Source organism: Spinacia oleracea, chromosome 6 (assembly GCF_020520425.1).
Source record: "Spinacia oleracea cultivar Varoflay chromosome 6, BTI_SOV_V1, whole genome shotgun sequence".
Lineage (NCBI taxonomy): Eukaryota > Viridiplantae > Streptophyta > Magnoliopsida > Caryophyllales > Amaranthaceae > Spinacia > Spinacia oleracea.
Window position 1 is genome coordinate 12,695,184 of NC_079492.1, and position 12,017 is coordinate 12,707,200.

The 12,017-nt window shown below is 36.3% G+C and overlaps 1 long non-coding RNA gene across 1 annotated transcript; it reads right to left on the reverse strand.

The window, feature by feature from the left end:
• Positions 1 to 2,047: 2,047 nt before the first annotated feature.
• LOC110779558 (uncharacterized) lies at positions 2,048 to 11,805 on the reverse strand. Its single transcript, XR_008922646.1, has 4 exons — positions 11,611 to 11,805; positions 11,447 to 11,514; positions 11,295 to 11,348; positions 2,048 to 2,255 (listed from the first exon to the last, which is right to left on the reverse strand). It is a non-coding gene; the product is annotated as an uncharacterized lncRNA (long non-coding RNA).
• Between the last annotated feature and the right edge of the window lie 212 nt (positions 11,806 to 12,017).

A 12,017-nucleotide genomic window follows, 5' to 3' on the forward strand; every position in this document is an offset into this window, starting at 1 on the left:
TTTTATAAAATATTTCTCCTCCTAAAGCTAATGCATAATTAAAAAAAATTGAACATATTCATTTAATCATCTAATTTTAAACTTTTGTCCTATTACGTATTACATATTTTATATGCATCATATGCTAATTTGATCAAAATATCGACTAAATATATTTTCTATTATTGATATACCAATTTGACAAAAATATTTCAATATAATTTTGAGCAAGTTATTGTGTGGTATTTATTATTGTCATATTTAGTAAGCCAATATTTTGTTTCAATACATAATCCATTTATAAAAACTGATAAAAACTAAATAAATAAATAAAATAGATATATTTTAGGAAATAGGCTTTTGGCGCGAAAAAATTGCACCAGGAAGTGACATGTGTCTTTCCTGGTGTCTGTTTTAGTATAAAGTATAGATAGGTCTTGGAAGGTACTTAATTAACAAAATAAAATACAAGGACATGGTTCCATTAGAAATTTAGCATCAAGCTAACTAGAAGAACCAATTATCCTTCCCTAATTCAGATGTCCTTCTAAGAATGTCTAGTCTAAGTGTTCAGATTCTAAACAATTGAAAAAACATGTATGAAATTAAGAATCAGAAAACATTAAAAAGAAAAAACCGGGAATTAGAGAAAAACTACACTATGACCTAATCTCACGCCAAGTAATCAAAGAGTCTACAAAAATCCAAATCAACAATGAAATTAGAACATTTGAATCTATGTAATATAATACCACAAACAAATCGCAATGATTGAATCACAAGAAGATTAAAGTATAAAATTATAAAACATAAAAACCTCAAAACTTTGAATTATGTCCATTTTGCAAATTTTAAATATTTAACATCAATTAGCATGAAAATGTTAGGTTATGATAGATATGAATAAACATAAATCATGCGGAAAAATCATAAAGCCAGGAAACATATTATTTACACATAATCATTTAGCATAATTCAGATGCATACACTTTGTAGCGTGCCGTCCCTAGCTGCGCCCGAACCGAACAAGAACAAGTCTTTAGGACTCCAAGTGTCGTCCCTCCGTAGATAGTCCACAGCACGTCCGGATCCGCCTTAAGCTTGACCAACTAGAATCGCCCTTAAGGTACTATGTATTTTCGGCTAATAGGGCAAGAATATGGCTGATTTTTCTACTTAAAAATCTTAGCTTTTATTGTTTGAATACTTGAAATTATCTGTATAAATTATGAGCCCTTAACTCATATTTATAGGCCATGGAATAAGTAATCGAATCCTACTAGGATACAAATTAATTAAATTAGAATCCTAGTAGAACTCTTATTTAATTAATTTATCTTTTAGGATTAGGAACTTAATCTTTAAACAAATCCTATACACTTTAGGTTTCGTATGTGAACACAAACTCTACACGAGCATGACCCGCAAGCGTGCAGGTCATGCCCGCGCACATCCCACACGGCCGCTCCGCCCACGCGAGTAGCAGCATTACTCGCAGCCCACTGCTCGTAGCTGCGCGCGCAACCACGGCCTGCTGGGCCTGTCCTTGCGCTGGGCCTGGCGTGGCCTTGGCTGTTCGTGTGGCGCGCTGGCTTGCTGGACGTGGGCCTGGCTTCGTGCTGGGCCTTCGCTAGCAAGCTCGTCCGATGCTAATTCGTACGATGCGCTTCCGATTAATTTCCCGATTCCGGAATTCATTTCCGATACGAACAATATTTAATATTTTCGATTCCGGAATTAATTTCCGTTTCGAACAAATATTTAATATTTCCATTTCCGGAATTATTTTCCGATTCCGATAATATTTCCGATTCTGACAATATTTCCGTTTCCGGCCATATTTCCGATTCCGGCAATATTTCCGATTCCGGCAATATTTCCATTTCCGATAATATTTTCCGATACGTACCATGTTTCCGTTTCCGGCAACATCTACGACTTGGATAATGTAATAGCCCGTATAAACGTACTTACATAATTAACTGATTATATGACAACGGAAGACTAACCAGGACCATCGAGCTATTACTTGGTGGGTTTTAGACAAAAGTAGATATGCCAGGAAAAAAAAAAACACTAATTATTACATCACAAGATCTTCATCTACATAATTACTACTAAAAGTTGTCATACACATCAAAATACCAAATATATCATAGGAAATATACGTATTTTCCCAAGTGCAACAAGGTAGATACAAAATACACATTCACCACAAATGGGTCACCCTTAAACCACCTCAAAATACATGCTTCACCTGCACATTCACTCAGAAACTGCCCTCACCAAGACAGGTTCCAATGAGAAAGGACAAAAAGAAAAAAAAAGAAAAAAAAACAAGACACAATCAGCAAGCTGAGTACACAAGGTTTGTTAAATAAATTAATAAAAGAATAAAGTATAACAAAAGAACTATGGTAGTCGAAAGAATTCTAAGTAAAGTCTTGGAATTGCTTTCAAACATTCTTTTCCTGAGTAATAAATAAAGACATTTAATTAGTACTAGTGAAGGTTAGCCATAAGCTTCCTAAGACCCAATTTGGCTCATGTACAAGTTGCTTGACTTTTGGGACCCAGTTGGCCACCTTAACCATTATTTTAGGTGGGAAAGTGAATAAGAATAGAGAGTGGTCACCGGAAACCAACTGCCTCTAAACAGTGGGGGTCGTCACCCTCCGATTCGCCATTATGCTTGCAAGACTAATCAGGACGTCCTTCGGCAGCTACGAGTATTTAACTCGCCTGCAAAATGGCAGCTACGAGTATTTAACTCGCCTGCAAAATGGCAGCTACGAGTGTTTAACTCGCCTGCGGCAGCTACAAGTGTCATACTTGCCTGCAATAAGTTGTGCTTCACTGTTGTTGACGGCTTATTTTCCCCTTTTAACAAATACTTTCCGTAACTCATAAGTCTACTCCCTTTCCATGTCGGTTTAAGTTAAATATCTCACATACTAGTTCATTTTACCCAAAGAAAAGAAGTAAATAATAATAATAATAATAGTAATAACAATAATAATAATACAAAACGCTATCTCACATTAGTAGTTTAATGAAGCTCTCCATTCAAAAGAATGAGAGTAAGGTTTTATAACTAAAAAAAAAAACTAATAATAATAATCATTAAGTTTCTATTAACTAACTTCCTTGAGTCACTTGTTCTTACAAAAGAAAATAAGTAGAATGAGTAAACTGAGGTTTCGTAGTTCACAAACTTATTTAAATAATATTCTATATTAAAACTCGTTAAATCTTATATTAGTACGAAAAGTATCTTCATCTTAAGTTTACTTATTTATATCCTTTTTTATTAGAAAGAGAGATAAAATTGAGAATTAATTGGGAATATTTACTTTAAACTTTAAACTAAAAGTTTACTTAAGAGAATAGAAATTCGGCTTGGATTGAACATTGTTGGTTAAAAAAACAACTGATTAATAATTAGTATACTCCCAATTGAAATGTCAACAATATAAATACTTGAATCTAATCCCAAAGAAAACTAAACACTAGTTTGACAAGGTAGAATTTTCCATCTAATTATTTTACAAATTTCAATCTCGTTTTAAAATACTTATAGGAACGTAATCTGACGTAACTCCCTCACCAGAGATCCAAATCAACCCATTCTTGAGCCTAAGTTCAAGAGATTTTCAATACGAACAACTTTTGTGAGATAACATTTTGGCAAAAACTGGCCAGAAAAACCCCGAAATTGCAGTTTACCAAAACTGGTTCAAAGACATACGAATTGGACACTAGTGGAAAAAGGCTTATTTGCATCCCCGCATTTGCCACGCCATTCTGAACATGTGACGCAAATGACAAATTTTAGCATAAAATTTAGTCATTTGCGTCGCAGCTTCATTAAACTGCGACGCAAATGACTCTAGGATGCCCCCCAGAGTCATTTGCGTCGCAGATTAGTAAAACTGCGACGCAATTAACTCAATCAAGTGCGTCGCAGATTTACTAATCTGCGACGCAAATGACTCTGGGAGGCATCCTAGAGTCATTTGCGTCGCAGTTTAACAAAGCTGCGACGCAAATGTGTTTTGATTTTTTTTTTTCGAATTCGCGCTCACGCTTAATTGCTTTCAAGCTTCATTCTGACTTAGGTTTTGCTCGACAAACAACCAACACTGCTTCACTCCCAAACGAAACCAACACCAACACTGCTAGAGTCTCACCGGCGGCTTCACCCTGCCGTCGTTGCTTCACTGCCGCCTTCCGTGCCTTCCGCCGTTTCTTCACTGCGCTGCCCCTTCACTGCGCTGCACTTCACTGCTTCACTCCTTCTTGCTTCACTCCTTCTTGCTGTACTCCCTTTTTAGAGCCGCCGCCCACACACTCACTCCTGTCGCCCACGGCCACTCACTCCTTCACGCCGCCGCCCACTCAGCCGCCCTTGTTCATTGTAGTCTCTCCTCTCTTAGGTATTGAATTTTAATTTTGATATTTATTGAATTTTAATTGTGCATTTTAATTTTAATTGTGGACATTATAATTGAATTTTAATTATGCATTATAATTGAATTTTAATGGTTGATATTATTTGTTGAATTTTAATTGGGTACATTTTAGGATTTAGGTTTTGTTGAATTTTAGTTGTAGGTTTTGTTGAATTTTAGTTGAATTTTAATTGGGTACATTTTAGGATTTAGGTTTTGTTGAATTTTAGTTGTTAGGTTTTGTTGAATTAAAAGTTATGAAATGAAGTTTTGGGTATGAAATGAATTTAGGTGATATATGAAATCATGTTTTGGGTTTGCTACAAAATTTTGGATTTATAATGATATGAATAGCCTAGTTTATATTCTAACCTTTGACAAAATTTGGTCTAGTGGTTGAAAATGGATCGGAGTTGGATGTATGGTAGTAAACGATTTTCTACAAGGTTCTTACAAGGGATTCAAGAGTTCATTAAGGTTGCCTTGAAACATCAATCAGAACATGAATCAAGTTTAATTCTGTGTCCTTGTTGTGATTGCAATAATTCAAGGGGGTATCGGGATATTGATGATATTGTTGATCACATAGTTCGTCGCGGTTTTAAGGGTAACTACACGACGTGGACATGGCATGGTGAGAGCATAGATCATGGGGCAAGTTCTAGTATGCCGAGCTCGAGTCAGCATAATCATTGTGATAATGGTGATGATAATGAAATTGAGGATGATATTGGTGTTGAAAGTGAGGAAGAAGAGGAGAAAGATAGGATAGATGATATGATGCATGATGTGGAAGACCATCATTTCGTTGAGCGTCCCCATATGTATGATAGTATAATCAAAGCTTCCGCAACACCATTATATCCTGGTTCTACACAAACTGTACTTGGTGCCGTCATCGAATATTTCAACTTAAAGGTGGAAAACGGTTGGACCAACAAGAGTTTTTCACAGTTTTTGGAGGCCACGTCTGGTAATCTTCCTGAAGGAAACAAACTTCCAAGGTCTAACTATGAGGCCCAGAAGCTTATGTGTCCTTTGGGTATGGATTATGAGAAGATACACGCGTGTCCAAATGATTGCGTGTTGTATCGAAAGCAGTATGCAAATCTGCATGAGTGTCCAAGATGCGGATTGTCCCGTTACAAGATCGTGGAGAATGATGAAACATCAACTAAGAAGAAACCTTCTCCGGCTAAGGTGCTTTGGTATCTTCAAATTATACCAAGATTTAAGCGCCTTTTCTCAGAAGAGAAAACTGCAAAACTCTTGAGGTGGCATGCCGAAGGGAGGAAGAAAGATGGGTTAATGAGGCATCCTGCTGATTCTCCACAATGGAGGAACATTGATCGAAAGTACAAGGTCTTTAGGGAAGAAGTTCGGAATCTCAGGCTTGGTCTTTGCACGGATGGAATGAACCCATTTGGGACACTTAGTACCCAATATAGCACTTGGCCGGTTCTTCTCACCATATACAATTTGCCTCCTTGGTTATGCATGAAGCGTAGATACATCATGTTGTCGCTCTTAATCTCTGGGCCTAAACAACCCGGAAATGACATAGATGTGTATCTAGAGCCACTCATTGAAGATTTGAAATTGTTGTGGGATGAAGGGGTGTTGATGTTTGATGCATACACCAAAACCAATTTCACTTTACGTGCCATGATTTTTTGTACGATAAATGATTTCCCGGCTTATGGAAATTTGTCAGGGTATTCTGTAAAGGGAAAGAAGGCATGTCCAGTTTGTCATGATGATTTGGTCTCGAGGCGCCTAAAATTTTGTGGGAAAGATGTGTACATGGATTACCGGATGTATCTTCCTGAAGATCATCCATTTCGAAAAGAGAAGGAAGCTTTTAATGGAGAATTGGAGATGAGAGAAGCTCCTGCCCCCTTATGTGCGTGTGAGGTTTATGAACGGGTTAAAGACATTGAGACAGAGTTTGGTAAGCCTTATAAAGGTCAGCCAAGTGGTGGTTACAAGAAGAGGTCTATCTTTTGGGATCTCCCATATTGGAGAGATTTGGAAGTTAGGCATTGTTTGGATGTAATGCATATTGAGAAAAATGTTTGTGATGCCATTGTTGGGACATTGTTGAATATGCAAGGGAAAACGAAGGATGGGCCTAAAGTTAGACAAGATATGGCTGCTATGGGTCGCTCCGAGTTGGCACCTCAAGAAAGGGGAAAACGCTGGTACCTTCCCCCAGCTTGTTTCACCTTGTCTAAAAAGGAGAAAGTTAGCTTTTGTGAGTCTTTGCATGGCTTAAAGGTCCCTGCCGGTTACTCTTCAAATTTTCGTAGACTTGTGTCCATGTCTGACTTGAAATTAGTTGGAATGAAATCTCATGATTGTCACGTGTTGATGCAACAATTGCTGCCGGTTGCAATTCGAGGGATATTGCCGCCACAAGTGAGGTATACCATTACAAGATTGTGTTTCTTTTTCAACACAATTTGTAGCAAGGTGATCAATCCAACAATACTGGATGATTTGCAGGCTGATGTACTTGAGACCATATGTCGGTTTGAAAAGTATTTTCCGCCATCATTCTTTGACATGATGCCTCATTTGATTATTCATCTTGTTCGTGAAATTAAGCTTTGTGGGCCAGTTTGTATGAGGTACATGTATCCCTTTGAACGGGAAATGGGTACCTTGAAAAATAGAGTGATGAATCCGGCCAAACCTGAAGCTAGTATTGTCCAACGAACCGTCGCGGAGGAAGTTGCTGCATGGGTTTCTCAATATATGGCACGTTTGAAAGAAGTCGGAGTACCAAAGTCTAGACATGATGGGAGACTTGGGGGTCAAGGTACAATTGGCAAGAAAAGGATATCAATCAGTTCTGAAATGATGTGTAAGGTTGAGCTGTTTGTGGTGCAAAGTCTTAGTGAAGTCCATCCATACGTGGCTGAGCACATGAACTTTCTTAGAGAGCAATATCCTTCAAAAAATGGTCCTCAACTGATAAAAGAGCATAATCGTTCATTCCTCACATGGTTCAAGCGTCGAGTGATGGATCAATTTTCCGACACGCCTAATGAGGTATCTGACATGGTGAGATGGTTGGCATATGGTCCTAAATGTCAAGTCATATCTTATGAGGGGTACGACATCAATGGCTATTCTTTTTACACGAAGCGACAAGATGACAAAACGACGATGCAAAATAGTGGTGTTACGGCAATATGTTTGTCTTCAGAGTATGCTAGTGTAAAAGATAGAACACTTGTAGATAAGACGAACTCTTACTATGGAGTCATTGAAGAAATATTAGAGTTGGAATATAAGTATTTTAAGATTCCTCTATTCCGGTGCAAGTGGGTTGATATTAGTCGCGGTGTCAAAAAGGATGAACATGGGTACCTGACACTTGTAAACTTTAGTCGAGTTGGGCATCTTGCAGATCCTTTCATATTAGCATCACAGGCAAAACAAATCTTTTACATGGTTGACCCTGCCGATCGTAGTTGGTCAGTTGTTCTGGAAGGCAAAAGAAGAATACTTGGCGTTGAGGATGTAGATGATGAAGAAGAGTATGATGAGCAGTTTAATGAGATTCCACCTTCCTCCTGGCATATCCCTCAAATGATTGACGATGTTGACATGAGTTATACACGCCGAGATCATGATGAAGGATTTTATGTTGAAAAAGAGAAATAGTGAGATAGGTACTATTTTGGCAACTATTTTTTCACCAAGTTAATTTGTAGATTAGTTAAAAGTTGGGTTCGAAAATGTCATTTTTGCCTAAATATGTACTATAACGACCCAATTACCCTTAAATGTGGAATAATAGATTATTATGAGGCTTAGAAAGTTATAACTATGCATATGAGACATGTAATAAGTTTGAAAACATTCCTTAGGTTCTTTGGGTCAAAGTTGGGTTCGAAAATGTCATTTTTGCCTAAATATGTATTATAACGACCCAATTACCCTTAAATGTGGAATAATAGATTATTACGAGGCTTAGAAAGTTATAACTATGCATATGAGACATGTAATAAGTTTGAAAACATTCCTTAGGTTCTTTGGTTCAAAGTTGGGTTCGAAAATGTCATTTTTGCCTAAATATGTACTATAACGACCCAATTACCCTTAAATGTGGAATAATAGATTAGTACGAGGCTTAGAAAGTTATAACTATGCATATGAGACATGTAATAAGTTTGAAAACATTCCTTAGGTTCTTTGGTTCAAAGTTGGGTTCGAAAATGTCATTTTTGCCTAAATATGTACTATAACGACCCAATTACCCTTAAATGTGGAATAATAGATTATTACGAGGCTTAGAAAGTTATAACTATGCATATGAGACATGTAATAAGTTTGAAAACATTCCTTAGGTTCTTTGGTTCAAAGTTGGGTTCGAAAATGTCATTTTTGCCTAAATATGTATTATAACGACCCAATTACCCTTAAATGTGGAATAATATATTATTACGAGGCTTAGAAAGTTATAACTATGCATATGAGACATGTAATAAGTTTGAAAACATTCCTTAGGTTCTTTGGTTCAAAGTTGGGTTCGAAAATGTCATTTTTGCCTAAATATGTACTATAACGACCCAATTACCCTTAAATGTGGAATAATAGATTAGTACGAGGCTTAGAAAGTTATAACTATGCATATGAGACATGTAATAAGTTTGAAAACATTCCTTAGGTTCTTTGGTTCAAAGTTGGGTTCGAAAATGTCATTTTTGCCTAAATATGTACTATAACGACCCAATTACCCTTAAATGTGGAATAATAGATTATTACGAGGCTTAGAATGTTATAACTATGCATATGAGACATGTAATAAGTTTGAAAACATTCCTTAGGTTCTTTGGTTCAAAGTTGGGTTCGAAAATGTCATTTTTGCCTAAATATGTACTATAACGACCCAATTACCCTTCAATGTGGAATAATAGATTATTACGAGGCTTAGAAAGTTATAACTATGCATATGAGACATGTAATAAGTTTGAAAACATTCCTTAGGTTCTTTGGTTCAAAGTTGGGTTCGAAAACGTCATTTTTGCCTAAATATGTACTATAACGACCCAATTACCCTTAAATGTGGAATAATAGATTATTACGAGGCTTAGAAAGTTATAACTATGCATATGAGACATGTAATAAGTTTGAAAACATTCCTTAGGTTCTTTGGTTCAAAGTTGGGTTCGAAAATGTCATTTTTGCCTAAATATGTACTATAACGACCCAATTACCCTTAAATGTGGAATAATAGATTAGTACGAGGCTTTAGGATAGTGGTGGTTGTTCAAAGGATGATGGATGGTTACACCTGATACTTCTTTATTCAGGGAATTTCCATACTCCTTGAATTCTTATGCAACTGGTCTCTATATTATGCTCATGGAGCTGGATATTATGTCATCCATGTTTGCACTCCCAAACTACCTCCCAACCCGGAAAAAAAACATCTTATTTGGATTTAAGTGTCTGCTAAGTTCCTGTGTACCATCTAATTGCTGGTTGTTAGTATCTGAAGGTTATTTCAGGAGCTTGGTTGTGCTTTCTTTGTTGCTTAATCTTTAAAGAACAGTCTGTTTTTGGGTGGGTTTGTGGACCAAAATTTTGCATATTCAAATTCATTCCCCAGCATTTGTACAGAACTGATCAGAACTGCCCAGTTCTATGCACTGATCTGCACAGCTCAGATCAGAAACTACGTACTTTATATAATAAATTGAAGTACACAAAACTATTATATTGATCAATCGTTGATAAATTGAATTATTTACACTTTTTTAGGATTTTTCAAGAACATTGCCTTATTCAGCGGAGGAGATTAATGAGGTGAAAGATTTTTGGGCAGATTACTTCATGAACAATGTCGAATTTTTAGCTTAATTTGTAATATGAACTTGATCTCTAGCTAGCTACGTACCTTTGTTGTAATAATTTTATGTTTGTTGTAACATGTTGGTTGATCGATCTATGACGAATTTAATTGCCTTTTATTGGGAACGTTAATTACGTTGTAAACTTTTGTGACAGGTATTAATTATAAATGTATTCCCGGTATTGGGAATGAACCGTCTAATTTCAAAGACGATCATGTCGGAATTTCCAACTAAAATATTAAAAAACGAATATTTTTTTTTTAAAAAATAAGTCATTTGCAACGCACGTTAGCTCAATGTGCGAGGCAAATGACTTAATTTTTTGGCGCTAAAATTGTCATTTGCGTCGCACATTAAGCTATTGTGCGTGGCAAATGACTTTTTTTTTTGCGCCTAAAAGTCATTTGCGTCGCACATTTATCTAATGTGCGTTGCAAATAACTTTTCAACATGGTGCCTGAAAAGTCATTTGCAACGCACATTAGCTAATTGTGCGACGCAAATGAACCTTATTTGCGTCGCACATTTAGCTAATGTGCGTTGCAAATGACTTTTCAGGCATCATGTTGAAAAGTTATTTGCGTCGCACATTTGCTAAATGTGCGACGCAAATAAGGTTATTTGCGTCGCACAAATGTGCGACGCAAATGACTTTTAGTCATTTGCGTCGAGAGCTTTTGCCACGCACGATGTGCGACGCAAATATGCTTAAAAGTGCGATGCAAATGACCCTTTTTCCACTAGTGGGAACAAGAAGAGAAAATATAATGAGTTGAATGTCAACAAAAAAAAACCAGCAAGCAAATATGATACACACAATTATAGTTCATGATTCACACAATTATATATTTTCTATTTACCCAACATCATGGCACTCATACTAGATCAGTCATTAACATCACAATACATATACAACACATAATTCTTTTCTAAATCACAATACTTACTCAAAATTTTACAATAAGAAAAACCAAAATAACATATGACTCTTGTGTACCTTAATGATTGCCCAACTCAAGGTAGTTCCTTCTTATTCTTCAGATTAATGGTCCTAATATCACCCAAATGTAATCATATTAGTTTCACTCCCCTTCCTTAAGGAAAGCCCCAAATAAATTCCCAAAGTAAAACCCGAATTACGTTACTTACCCAACTAGTTTCTCCTCCAATCTGGGGTTGTTCCTATGCTTCTTTTATAATCCTCTTGCTTCCTACACCTAGTATAAACACCAAAGATTAATGGGGTTTAGTTGCATGTCAATTTAGTTGAAGATAGATTGAAGAAATTTTAGAGAGAAAGGGTGGTTGCTCACTATGGTGTTGTTGTTGCTCCTGGTGTTTTTCGGGTGACAAAAACAAGAGTGAAGGAGTAATGCCTTCTTAATTTATTTGGGTTTTATAAATGGTCCATTTAATTACTACATTGTCATTAAGTTCCATCTATAACTAAGGTTACATGCCCAATCATAATCCCACAACCGCTTACTCTTATAATTACGTATATAGGAAAACCTTAAAGTCCATTAAAATTTAAAGTTAAATAATAGTTATAACAATAATTATACTAATTTCATAATAATTGTTCGAGTGGACACCAAAATCAATAGCAGATTTAGGCAAGCTATTACAGATAATATTTATATTTTTGATACGATCCATATTTCCGTTTCCGGCAATATCATCGTTTCCGGAGTATTCATTTCTTGCCTTTGACGATCTC